This window comes from Heliangelus exortis, chromosome 1 (genome assembly GCF_036169615.1).
Source record: "Heliangelus exortis chromosome 1, bHelExo1.hap1, whole genome shotgun sequence".
In the NCBI taxonomy this organism is placed as follows: Eukaryota; Metazoa; Chordata; class Aves; order Apodiformes; family Trochilidae; genus Heliangelus; species Heliangelus exortis.
The window spans coordinates 139,435,455-139,446,898 of NC_092422.1; the positions used below are offsets into that span (position 1 = coordinate 139,435,455).

At 44.0% G+C, this 11,444-nt stretch overlaps 1 long non-coding RNA gene across 1 annotated transcript; it reads left to right on the forward strand.

Moving 5' to 3' along the window:
• Positions 1 to 616: 616 nt before the first annotated feature.
• LOC139796942 (uncharacterized) lies at positions 617 to 3,786 on the forward strand. The gene is made up of 3 exons (XR_011726224.1): positions 617 to 1,069; positions 2,608 to 2,717; positions 3,545 to 3,786. It is a non-coding gene; the product is annotated as an uncharacterized lncRNA (long non-coding RNA).
• The last annotated feature ends 7,658 nt before the right edge of the window (positions 3,787 to 11,444 follow it).

Here is an 11,444-nt window from a genome sequence, read left to right on the forward strand (position 1 = left end):
GCACTGTCTGAAACAGGATATGAAGTATATGTATCTGTTCACATCTGCTCAGTATTTTGGGTAAAGTTATAGTCTGGAATGGCTTGCATCAAGCAAATGTAAAATACATACCTGAGCTGAGCAGCTGGTTTTCAGCTTGCAAATGTGTCACTCCAAAATGCACAGCTACAGGAGGGACAAGCAGAAGAGCATTCCAAGGGACACAGTCCATTCATACCACGGCACTGTACATCTAAATGTTCAGTGCACACAAGCATTGGTTTATCCATCGTGCTTTTGGTTTGACCTAGATGACAGCTGATGATTTGCATGTTGAGCCTCAGTGCTCCCTATTCACAGGACTGTTTCTCTAAAACACAATCAGGCTCTAGAATTTAAAATCAAAGCATGGGCACTGGGGGGACCATCAGCTCATTTAGTATTGCTATAATGAGATTTAGGTCTTGTGTGGTTTTGAAACATCAGGCAGCATGGTTATAAATAAAGCTGCTTTGATGACTCACTACAGTAACATCAGGGCTTGTCTATAAAGATGAGTTATGCACAAGGAAGGTAAGTGTGCTCTTCATACAGATCAACAATTTCACCTTCTCTTTTCAAGCTGGACTCCTATTTTGAACCCTTAGTGTCTTTGCATAGCTTCACTTTAGCTTGCTTAGGACTGCAGATGCTCTCTGGGCAGGAGAAATGTACTCCACAGGCAGAAATAGCTCTTGTATGATGGAAAAGCTCTCAGAGTAGGAGTTCAGAGCCCATTGAGAGAAGAGAAAGAGTGAGGAAAAGACCATGAATAAGAGAGAGAGGGCTCTGAAAAATCCCACACCATGACTGCACCCACATTGGATGGTGGCTATGTCCTTTGAAAGGGACCAGGGAGGTGTAACCCAAAGCACTGTAACACGTTAGTCTGTGTTATATTAACTTCTTTCCAGCTAGTAGAAGTCATCCGTGATGACAGCAAAGACATGGAAATGGAGAAGTTATTTCAGGGGACAATGAAGGATTACAGCATCCAGAGGCTCCGGAGGACTCCAAGCCTAACTCCAAGGCTTTGGCAGCAGTTCCAGTTGTTTGTATCCGCTTTACTTCATTCCCCTGGTGGCACTGGAGCTGTTCAGATAATGGCTGGGCCCCTATCCCGTCCTCCCAACGTGTGGGTGGTTCCCCCTTGGCAAAAGGCAAAATGCCTCCCTCTCCATGCAGCCCCGTATCCCAGCCCTTGCGGGCTCAGGCACATTCCTCGGGAGCTGACCACTCCGATTCTCTGATTTACGGTGGAAAAATATCCAAATCCAAGAATGGGAGGGGGAGATGACAAAAAGGTTGGGGCCCTGTGGAATTAGACCTGGGGTTTATAGGAAATTTATGTTTTGATTAGGAAACCCCAGCAACTTAGACTATTTCTATTATAAAGATGGCTTTCATAAGCCTGGGGTTTAGATCTGGGGTGCACACAAATCTTGTTGTGTAAGCCTGGTTTTACATAAGCCATTTTTAAAACTATCAGATTCTGTGACCTTTTTTAGGAAGAAAAACAAGCCCAAGCATTTTAAGTTCAAGTTGTACATACACTCCCTAGTTGGTAGAACAACACGATTTTGGGAAATGTTTTCTTTACTGTTTGGCTTCTCACAACTGCAATGTTCTCATTCAAAATGGAGAAGGCCAGAGTTTTTTTTTTTTTTCATGAAATCCAAGAAGTTGATTAACCACTGCCAGAGGAGCGGGTAGAGTTCCCCCCTGATATGGGAGACCTACATTTAATCCTACACTTGAACTGAACCTAAGGCTCTCTGCATTAGGTGCCTGCCCCTATCATTTCACAAATGGAGCAGAGAATCAGGTCACTTGGGCTCAAGTGTAGTAACCAGAGATGGCAGCCTGAGTTTGAAGTTTTCCAAGAAATAAACAGCACCAAAACCGAATGTTCTTGCAAAAAAAAAAAAAAAAAGTGGTTCCAGTTGGCACGAGCATTTTCCACACATTCAGCAAAAATACTCATTCAAAACTCTGGAGGAGTGGGCTGTTTGTTTTGTAAGAGTAATGTGTAGTTTTATGCTTCTCCTTTTGTCAAACTTGGCCATGATTGACCATAGTATGAGAAATTAGTAGATAGGTTTGAATTAAAGGCCAGTGAGGGGATGGATGTAAATGGTTAAATTAATTTTACCCATCTTACAGAAAGGAACTGAAAACATTTCAGTACATCTAAATAAGTGACTACACTCTGAGAACAGAGTGAGTTTGTAGAAAATGTGGTCTGCTTACTTGCCAATGTTTGATCAGAAAACTTGAGGTCTAAGACCAAGACTTAAAAGTGCTAGTCTTATTAAGAATTAAGAATCTGAGAGATTGTGTGAGTGTTTGGCCTGTGATCTGTTGTCTTTTTCCCTGTATGAGGTGTGAGTAGCAGTTATTTGGTATATATCAGAAACTCAGTTTTCTAGTTTTGGTTCTCTTCTCCCTCACCAAAATAATCCTGTATTCTTGAAGTACCTCCTGTTAAACTCACAAAGCTTTTTTAAAAAATGTCTGAAGATCAGATCTAACATCACAAAAGGAAGAGTTTGTTTTTTCCCCAGCCACATACCCTTTTTCTCTGTGCAGGGATTTTTGCAAAGGCAATGCTGAACAGGGAGTAGCTGTGGATACTCTTCTGGCATGCAGGAAACCACCACCAACCAGTTGATTTCAGGTGGAAGGCTTTGCCCTCACAGGTGAGAGAGGGGAAGGCTTGAGTCAAGGAAAAAGAGGCTTAGCTCAGCTCCTTTGCCTTTCCTGATTTCAAACACCACTGCCTCTGCTTGGGTCAGGCACACAGATTTACTGAAGAGATGAAGGCAACACTCCAGTGTGTGCAATGTGCATGAGTTTCACCCTGTAATGGGATACAGGTCATATGGCTACACCATATTATTATTATTTTTTTCCATCTTCTACATTGTTTAGGATCTGGCTGGGACTTGGGCAGAAAAGGCAGCCAATCCATAAAGATAAAAGAGTGACTGTGCATGGATGTTTATGCATATGCTAAACCTCTGATGAGTTTTTCTGTAGGCAGGAAGAGCACATGAAAAATAGAAGCCTAGGGGAGGAGATGGATGAGAGGCTCCTGTTCCATGGATGAGTTCACCTCATATGCCAGCTATTTGTGAGCAGAATTTTGACTGGAGGATCTGTGGGACTCATGGGACAATGTATGGAAAAGGTTCAAGTGCATGAGCTGGACCTGCATCAAAATGCTTGTAGTGTTTCCAGAGTGCACAGCTGTACTACCTACTGTGTGGACCTGAGCCCACCTCCTTAGACCTTCTGTAACCAGTTAAGCTGCAAAAAGCAGTGGTGAAAGATGCCAGGTCAGCCCCATCCATCTGTTGGTGTTTTAAAATAAACTCATTTGGAAACACAAGGATGGTTTTGGACCTACCTGGGGTAGGAAAGAGATGAAGGTGTGTGTTGAAGAACTGGCTCCTAAAGTGCCAATAATGGTTGTTCTTACTTTGGCTTATGCTTTTTCTTACCCATGTTTTTTTCTGGTTCTTAGGAAGCTAATTTGCCAGAGATGCCAGCTATTCTCATCAATACTGCCCATCCAGCACAGCTCACCACAGCATGTTTGTAGCTCAAGTTCTTGTTGGAGACTGCTGAGGGAAAGTGAGTCTATCTTCACCCTCCAACTGGACAACTGGATCTGGAATTTCAAGCAGACATTTGGCAGCTGTGTAAGTAATAATTAAAAAAAAAAAAAAAAAGTGTCCATCTTTGAGAAGCACCAGATCTACTCAGCTGAAGTCTTGGAGTATACATGTTCACTTGTCAGAGGTAATAATAACTTGACTGAAAAATAACACTTTAAAGTTCAACTCTTTTTGAACTCTTATATGTAAGAACCTCATATGGGATGTTCAGCTAGACTGTGGCTTTGTTACTATAAGTATGGTAACTTAAAGAATGGTTGGGTGCTCTATAAGAGTTGTTTTCCTCCTAAACAGACTGGTGGCAGTTAAATCATAATAAATAATATAACCACGACAATGTGATGATGATTTGGATGCAAGTGCAACATAGATTTAAATGTTAATTTATAAAACTAATTGCTTCCATGTAAAATACACTACATAAGTAGATGTTGTTTAGGACAAACTTGGGAAAATGAATACAGAAAATAGGGAAAAAGGAGTATAAAAAGCATGTTTGAGGGCTGACTCTCTGGAGTTGTTTTTCCATGGAGTGAAGATCAACAGCATCTTGTCAGTGTAAGAAAAGTAGACAATGGGCTCTGAGCTGTTTTTGTCCTGTGGTTTGGCTGCTTTGAGTTTTGTGGCAAGAAAAGGCTTTTAGATCATATCCTAAAGGACTGTTACATCATGTTCCCTAATTTCTCTGCTGCTCCCATTTGGTTATCTTGCAATAAGAGTCAGAAGGGCTCCAGTACGGACAGAAAAAAAAATATTCCTGGATACCAAAGAAGCAAATGATTCATTGGTCTTCCTCTGCCTGCTTTGACCATTGATAGTGTGCTGAAGCAGGAATAGACAACACAATGGACAGCTAGTGAAGGGACTTGTCTTCACATAACCCCTCTGAGAGAATGGGTAGATGCCACAGGCAGTCCAGTCATACCACAAATCAAAACAGCACTCACTTCCTGCTCTTCTAGAAAGAGCTAAGCTGTTATTTTGAGCTGTCTGTGCCCTCCTGGACTTCAGGCTGGGCTGGCATCTTGCTTGAAGGGGAGAGATTACACAATCTCTCTCCCAAAACTTGAAGGATGAGTGTGAAACGTTCCTTGGATTCACACCAGGATATTGCAGTGGATTTCTACTGAGTGTTGCCACATAGGTGTGCAGTATGCTGCTGTGCTGAGGGTAGGTCCAGCATATTCAGATATTAAACTGGGGCAGGGGGAGTAGAGTAGTGGTGCCATTGCAGGCAGCTGTTCCTCAGTTTTTGCCCTTGGTGAGGGAAGAGCAAGGTTTCCTGTGCTTGCCTGAGTACTGGTCTTGTCCCTGGACCAGTTAGAAGCAGCTTCTATGAGTTCTGCCCTGCTGCCAGCCCTTACACTGCCATCCCCTGTGAGCAGCCATGGCCCCTGTGGGTCTAGGAGAGCTTCAGAAGGCCCACAAAGGGCCTGAGGTTACAGGACACCTCAGATTCTTTGAGTTGTCTCCTCCTTACTGGGGATGTTTTCTCCTACACATAACCAGAGCTAAGTTTGGGGTCACAACAATAGAAACACCTGAGTGTCGGTGGCTTCAGCCACTGTGAAGAGGAGTCCTGTAGTAAGAACCTGGTGCTATAAAACATTCTGGAAACCCTCTAACTAGTGCTGGGGATGCAGTTGGCTTTGTTTCCTTATTGCACCAATGTCTGCACCCTGGTTTTCTATGTCAATCTGCCAGTACCACTAGTGACACCCTGTCCTTACCCTTTCCCCACTAGGTCACTCCCTGTCCCAGAGCAGAGCTTCCCTGGGTTTAGGTTAAGAGAATCAAGGGTATCAGAGCTGCTGAAGGTAGATCCCCACATTGCTGTGCCATGCCATTAGCTGCAAAGAAATCCATGGAGAGCTGAATAAGGATGGGTGGCAGTGCCCCACCAGAGCTGCAGAGCCTGTGCTTGCAGCAGGGAGCGGTGAGGAAAAGGGGCTCTGTGAGGGGTGTCTGCTGGCACAGCCACCCTGCTCCTCACCCTGCACACTGAGGTTGGTGGTGGCTGTTTTGAGCTGGTGTGCTGCTGCCTGGCACTTCTCCTGCTGATTGAGTTGTTGCCCAGTGGTGTGTGCTCCGACTGGGATGGATAAGGGATTATTCTGCCATCTCAACGTTCAGCTCATGTCTGTAGGAAATCCCCTAAGTAAATCAGAGCCTGGACCAAACTGTTGTATTTGGCTTGTTTCCACCTTCTTATCCTCCTGTGGGGAGTTGGGGGATTTGATCAGAAACTTAAAAGTTTTTCTTAAGCAAACTCATGAGCTCTTCAGGAGCTTTGAGAACCTAGTGGGTGTGAATCTTGTTACCCATGGCTAAGCATAGGGCTTTTGATGAAAGCAGAAGGCCAAAGAATGCATTGGAAGTAATAGTTTTTGTTGGACATCACTTCCAGTTGATGATAAGACTGTTGTTTTAACTCTTCGTATCCAGCAATCAGCTGGATACATCCTTCAAATCCGAGCCTGTTGCTGCTCCCCTAAACCACCTGTCCTGGTGAGTGCTGTTGGGGTTTGCTGGGAGGCAGAGGTGCTTTTCATTGCAGGTTTATCAAATCTTATATTCCTACCCTTAAAGAGTTCCTGTCTGGATCGTGCACATTTCACCTCGGCATAGCAAGCTGAGGATTCCATTTTACTGAATCTCTGGTTTCCAATTCAGGGCTGGAGGTGCACATGTGTGGGTGTCTGTGCTGTGCTCTTTCCATTACTGGCTACAAATATTTCCTCTGCATTGCAGAATACCCCTAAAGGTTTCAAATGATCTATTTCTTGTGACTGTCTGCACACACACGCATGGGAATCTGATGCTGTCCTTCTTTATGGAAGCCACATTTCAGATTCACATTGTAACAAGAACACCAGAACACCCTGCATCAACAGGCTGCTAAAAGAGCAAACACTGTTAGGTAAATCAAATATGGGCAAACAGTTCACTTCCTTCCTGCTCTGTTGTTAAACCTTGTAACTCAACATCCAGCCAGCTCATTTAATGGTGGGTTTTTTGTTTTTTCTTTTTTTTTTTTTCTTTTTTGGTTGGTTGGTTTTTGTTTTTTTTTTTTGAAGGTGAGGAGAGAGATGACTTTAATTTCACAAAATGCTACTGTTCAGAATATTTTGTGTTTCAGAATGCTCAAAGGTTTCTTTGCTGATGAAGTGCTGGAGAACTGAATATAACATTTTGATGTTCACTTTGCACCTTCCTCACTCTCTGGTGATCTCTGACAGGAGGGGTACCACCACGTTAGAGCACATTGTCCCTTCATGTTGTCAAGTCCCCAAGGGAAAGCTCCCCAGAGCACTATTATAAATTTACTCTTGTGTTTTGATTCAATTATTAGCTGATAAAGGGAAACAGTGACTTCTGTCCATTGAGGTGCAGGAGGAAATAATGAGATGGAGTTTGAGCAATACTTGGCATTACCTACTGTCCAGAGATGGCAGAGCTGGTTTCAGTGTATTTACTAGAAGTGAATTTGGTGCCTGCCAAGTAGAAATACAATTGTCTAGCCACCTGGAAAGCCCCATGTGAATTAAATGAATACCTACTTACTCACCCCACAAACAAAGTAGAAAGTAGACCCTGTGGGTCTAGATAAGGTTCACAGAAACTGCTTCAGTTTAGTACCTGCCATGGTAGGGAGTTCTTGCAGTAGGAAGCAATGGCAAATTGGTACTGAATCAGAAAATGGCTGCAGAAGGGCTGCTGGTAGTCATGTTCTCTCATGCATCACTCCCTGCTTGCTCTGTTTGGATCAAGCCTTTCCATTTCTGTATTAACTCTTGGGATGAGGCTGTCCAAGGGGCTTCTTTCTTTCATAAAACTTTGCCCACTGAGTCATCTAACACACAGAACAGAAAGTAGCTGTAACTTTATTTTTCCTCAGAAATCAGCTTATTTCTGTGGGATAGGGGAACTTTTTTCTAAAAGTGAAAAGCGTTTAAAAGAAATGCTGTTGAGAAAATTAAGAGCTGGAGACCAGGATTATAGCTTTCCCCTAGAAAAAGATGAGATCCCTATGGAGCTGACTCACAGGTCTCATGGAAAGGGGGGACAGGAATATTTGAGGAAGGATGAAACCATGAGTTCATTTGGGTTTAGAATTAGAAGCCTGAAAAGGATCTGAGCTTGAGGGCAAGTCTAGGGCTGCAGCTGTGCTCAGGTACTCATCTGGAAAGGCAAACCATAGCAGGCAAGCAAAGTCCCTTGGGGCTGTAGAGTGCTCATAGCAGGAAATGCAGCTGAGGCTTTTCACCTAATCAGTGGCTCATAGAATTAACTTATTGACTGTGCTCTTTCCCTGGCCTTAGAGCATTGTGTTACTTTCTGCAGAGCATTGCAGCTCCTGTAGGTGAGATGTCAATCTGTCCATTTGCAGCTTTTGATGGCTTGAAAACGAAGGAAAGATTGCTTCACAGCTCAGTACTAAGCACTGATTCTGATTTTAAAACTGCTTCTAGGCCACTGGAAAGCTTGAGCACAGTTGCATCCCTTTGTTCACTGCCATTTATGTCCTTTCTTTGGCCTCAAAACAGCAGAAAGCAGTGCCCACCCAGAACTGTGGGCACCACTGTCTTCCAGCCAGGTCACACACCCAGCAGCTCAGATGACCCTTGTCACCACACATGCTGCTGGTGATAGCTTAAGCTACAAACCCCCCCACTTTGAGCCTACTTCTGGCAACAGGAAGAATCTTCCCAGGCCTACAGACCATCACATGCCCCTATAGATATTATTATTGCCTTCTGCAAGCTGGTACACAAAGCATTAACTTTTACTGCAGAAAACTGCTAGATCATTTAGGACCTTCAAATCCAATGTCCTCTCTCAACATCACAGCTAGAAAATCTATTTGCATGACAAGGAAAGGCCCTGGTTGACACTGAGACACCAACTCTCCAGTCTACTCATCCTCAGTCACAGAAATGTGGCACATTCACATCCTCAGGTGAGAATAGCTTGACTCAGTAACTGGCAGCCAAAAGTAAAGGTTCCCTTCTGTGCCATGGTCAAATCTCAGGGAAGAGGAATCTCCTCACACTGGAAATCAGCCTGGATCCCCAAGCTGTGCTCTCACGGCTTAGCAGTTAGGGTGGACCACAAACCTAAGGGCAGAATTACTCTCTATTCTCCACAAATCCTCCCCCCAGGGGAAGATGAAAGGGGAATAAAGACAGGAGACTGTAAGTTGGGAATTTAAAATAATTGGAGACAGATTTACTAGCACAGGGGAAAGGCAATAACCTAAAGGATAAATGATAAAAATACAATTATATACAAATATATATATATATACACACACACGCACACAAAACCCGGTCTCCATGCCGGCAGGGATAGGTGCCTGAGGGCCCCTGCAGCAGGGCTGACTCAGGAAGGGGCTCCGTGGCTCTTCCCAGCCCCCGTTGGATGTGGATCCTGAAGAGCAGGAGGCGAGGGGGGCGGGTAAAGGAGCGCAGGAGAACAGCAGCGAAGCGAGAAGCGGGAGAGAGAGAGGAGGGGCTGGGGTCTGCCTGAGCTTGATAGAGTCTGGGCAGGGAATGGACCCTCTGTGTTCTGCTCCTCTCAGAGTCCAAAAGCCCCCTCCTTCTTTAATTTCTCGTGTTCAAATGATGACATGTGCCCATGGATGAACCTCCCCAGTTAGAAAGACAGTGGTACCACTGGTGTCGTTTTGTAGCATCAGTTCTCCAGCATCAAGTATACCTTCGGAGTTAAAAAATACCTTAAAACAATTAAAATTTCATTTGAAACCCTTCTGGAAAAGCAGAAAGAAAACCAGTTGTCTTCCCATGGATTTCAGATTTCCCTCTTCAAATTGTCTTAATTCCTTTTTGTAAAACACACCTCAACCCTAAAGCCACACAACCAACACTTCTGCAGTTATCTACTATACTCAGGTGGCAGTCAGAGCAAGGTTAAGGTACTTTGATATTATCCCTTTCTAATTTCATTATGAACCACTATCAAATACTCTGTTTTTGATAAACAGGATTACAGCTCCAGTCCATCTTACTCTCTTGGAGGGAGTTAACTGTTCAGGGTGAAATTAAGCTCCACCAATTAAGTTTTGTACTTGACATCTAAACACAATTCAAACCCATGAACATAGAATCATAGAATCAGCTGGGTTGGAAGGGACCTGAGAGATCATCAAGTCCAACCCTTGATCCACTACCGCTGCAGTTCCCAGCCCATGGCACTGAGTGCCACATCCAGTCTCTTTTTAAATATCTCCAGGGATGGAGAATCCACCACTTCCCTGGGCAGGCCATTCCAATGCCTGATCACCCTCTCAGTAAAGAAATTCTTTCTAATGTCCAACCTAAACCTCCCCTGGCACAACTTGAGACCATGCCCTCTTGTCTTGCTAAGGGTTGCCTGGGAAAAGAGACCAACCCCCCCCTGGCTACCCCCTCCTTTCAAGGAGTTGTAGAGAGTGATGAGGTCTTCTCTGAGCCTCCTCTTCTCCAGGCTGAACAGCCCCAGCTCCCTCAGCCTCTCCTCATAGGATCTGTGCTCGAGTCCCTTCACCAGCCTGGTTGCCCTCCTTTGGACCTGCTCCAGCACCTCAATCTCCTTCCTGAACTGAGGGGCCCAGAACTGGACACAGTACTCAAGGTGTGGCCTCACCAGCGCTGAGTACAGGGACAGAATCACTTCCTTGGACCTGCTGGCAATGCTGTTCCTGATACAGGCCAGGATGCCATTGGCCTTCTTGGCCACCTGGGCACACTGCTGGCTCATGTTCAGCTTCCTGTCAATCCAGACTCCAAGGTCCCTCTCTGTCTGGTTGCTCTCCATCCACCCTGTCCCCAGCCTGTAGTGCAGGAAGAAAGCAACACTAAAGCCCCTCAGCTCTCTGCCCTCTCAAAATTGCAGAGAGGCCAGTAGGTTAGAAACCTGACCCAAATGTTAGATTTGTCACAGAAAGCTGACTCAGGTGAAATTGCTGAAGGTGAAAGCCTTTCCCAAGGTGCCATCTACATGAACAGTACCAACTAGAAATGCTGTCTTGTGGGCGTTGCTCAACTTCTCATTTGCCAGCATTACAGTGTAGGTGTTGAGATGGCCATCACTGTTACCATCAACATGGAAGGTTCTTTGAAAAGAGAGGCTGGACTTGCAAAATTGAAGTTTACAGCAAAAAATTCTAGATTTTTAACCACTCTTCCTAATTTTCTGGAAAGCAGAAATAAAGCTTTTTAACTATATGTATGTAACTAGTATGTAACTACTTACATACTATAAATAGAGAAAATATAAATATATATTTTTAAGAAATATTTTGTAATAGAAAAAAGGTTTTCTTGAATAAGTCAGAAGCATTTCTTTACAATGTGCCTTGACACTTTGCTGCTTACATCTGGTCCCATTTGATGGTTCTTGGAGACAGCAGCTACCCACATGTGAACTGGACTCTGAGAATCCTGGTACCTCAAGCATATTCATTAATATGCCATTGTGGCTGTTTCATACAGATTTGTTTTCCATCAGATGACTGTTTTTCAAATGGACAGACTGTATTATGAAGACAAAATGCAACATATTTTTTCAGGATGTGCTGGACTATAAAGACAAGTATCTAAGAAAAGTTGGGAAAGATAATCTGAATGTCAGTGTTTAGACTCTGGAAACTAAAACTATATCAAAGACACCAGACTACCGCAAATCCTCCTTCAAAACATCAAATACACCACAGAAATATAGTTCTCTGAAGTGCATCTTTTGGTC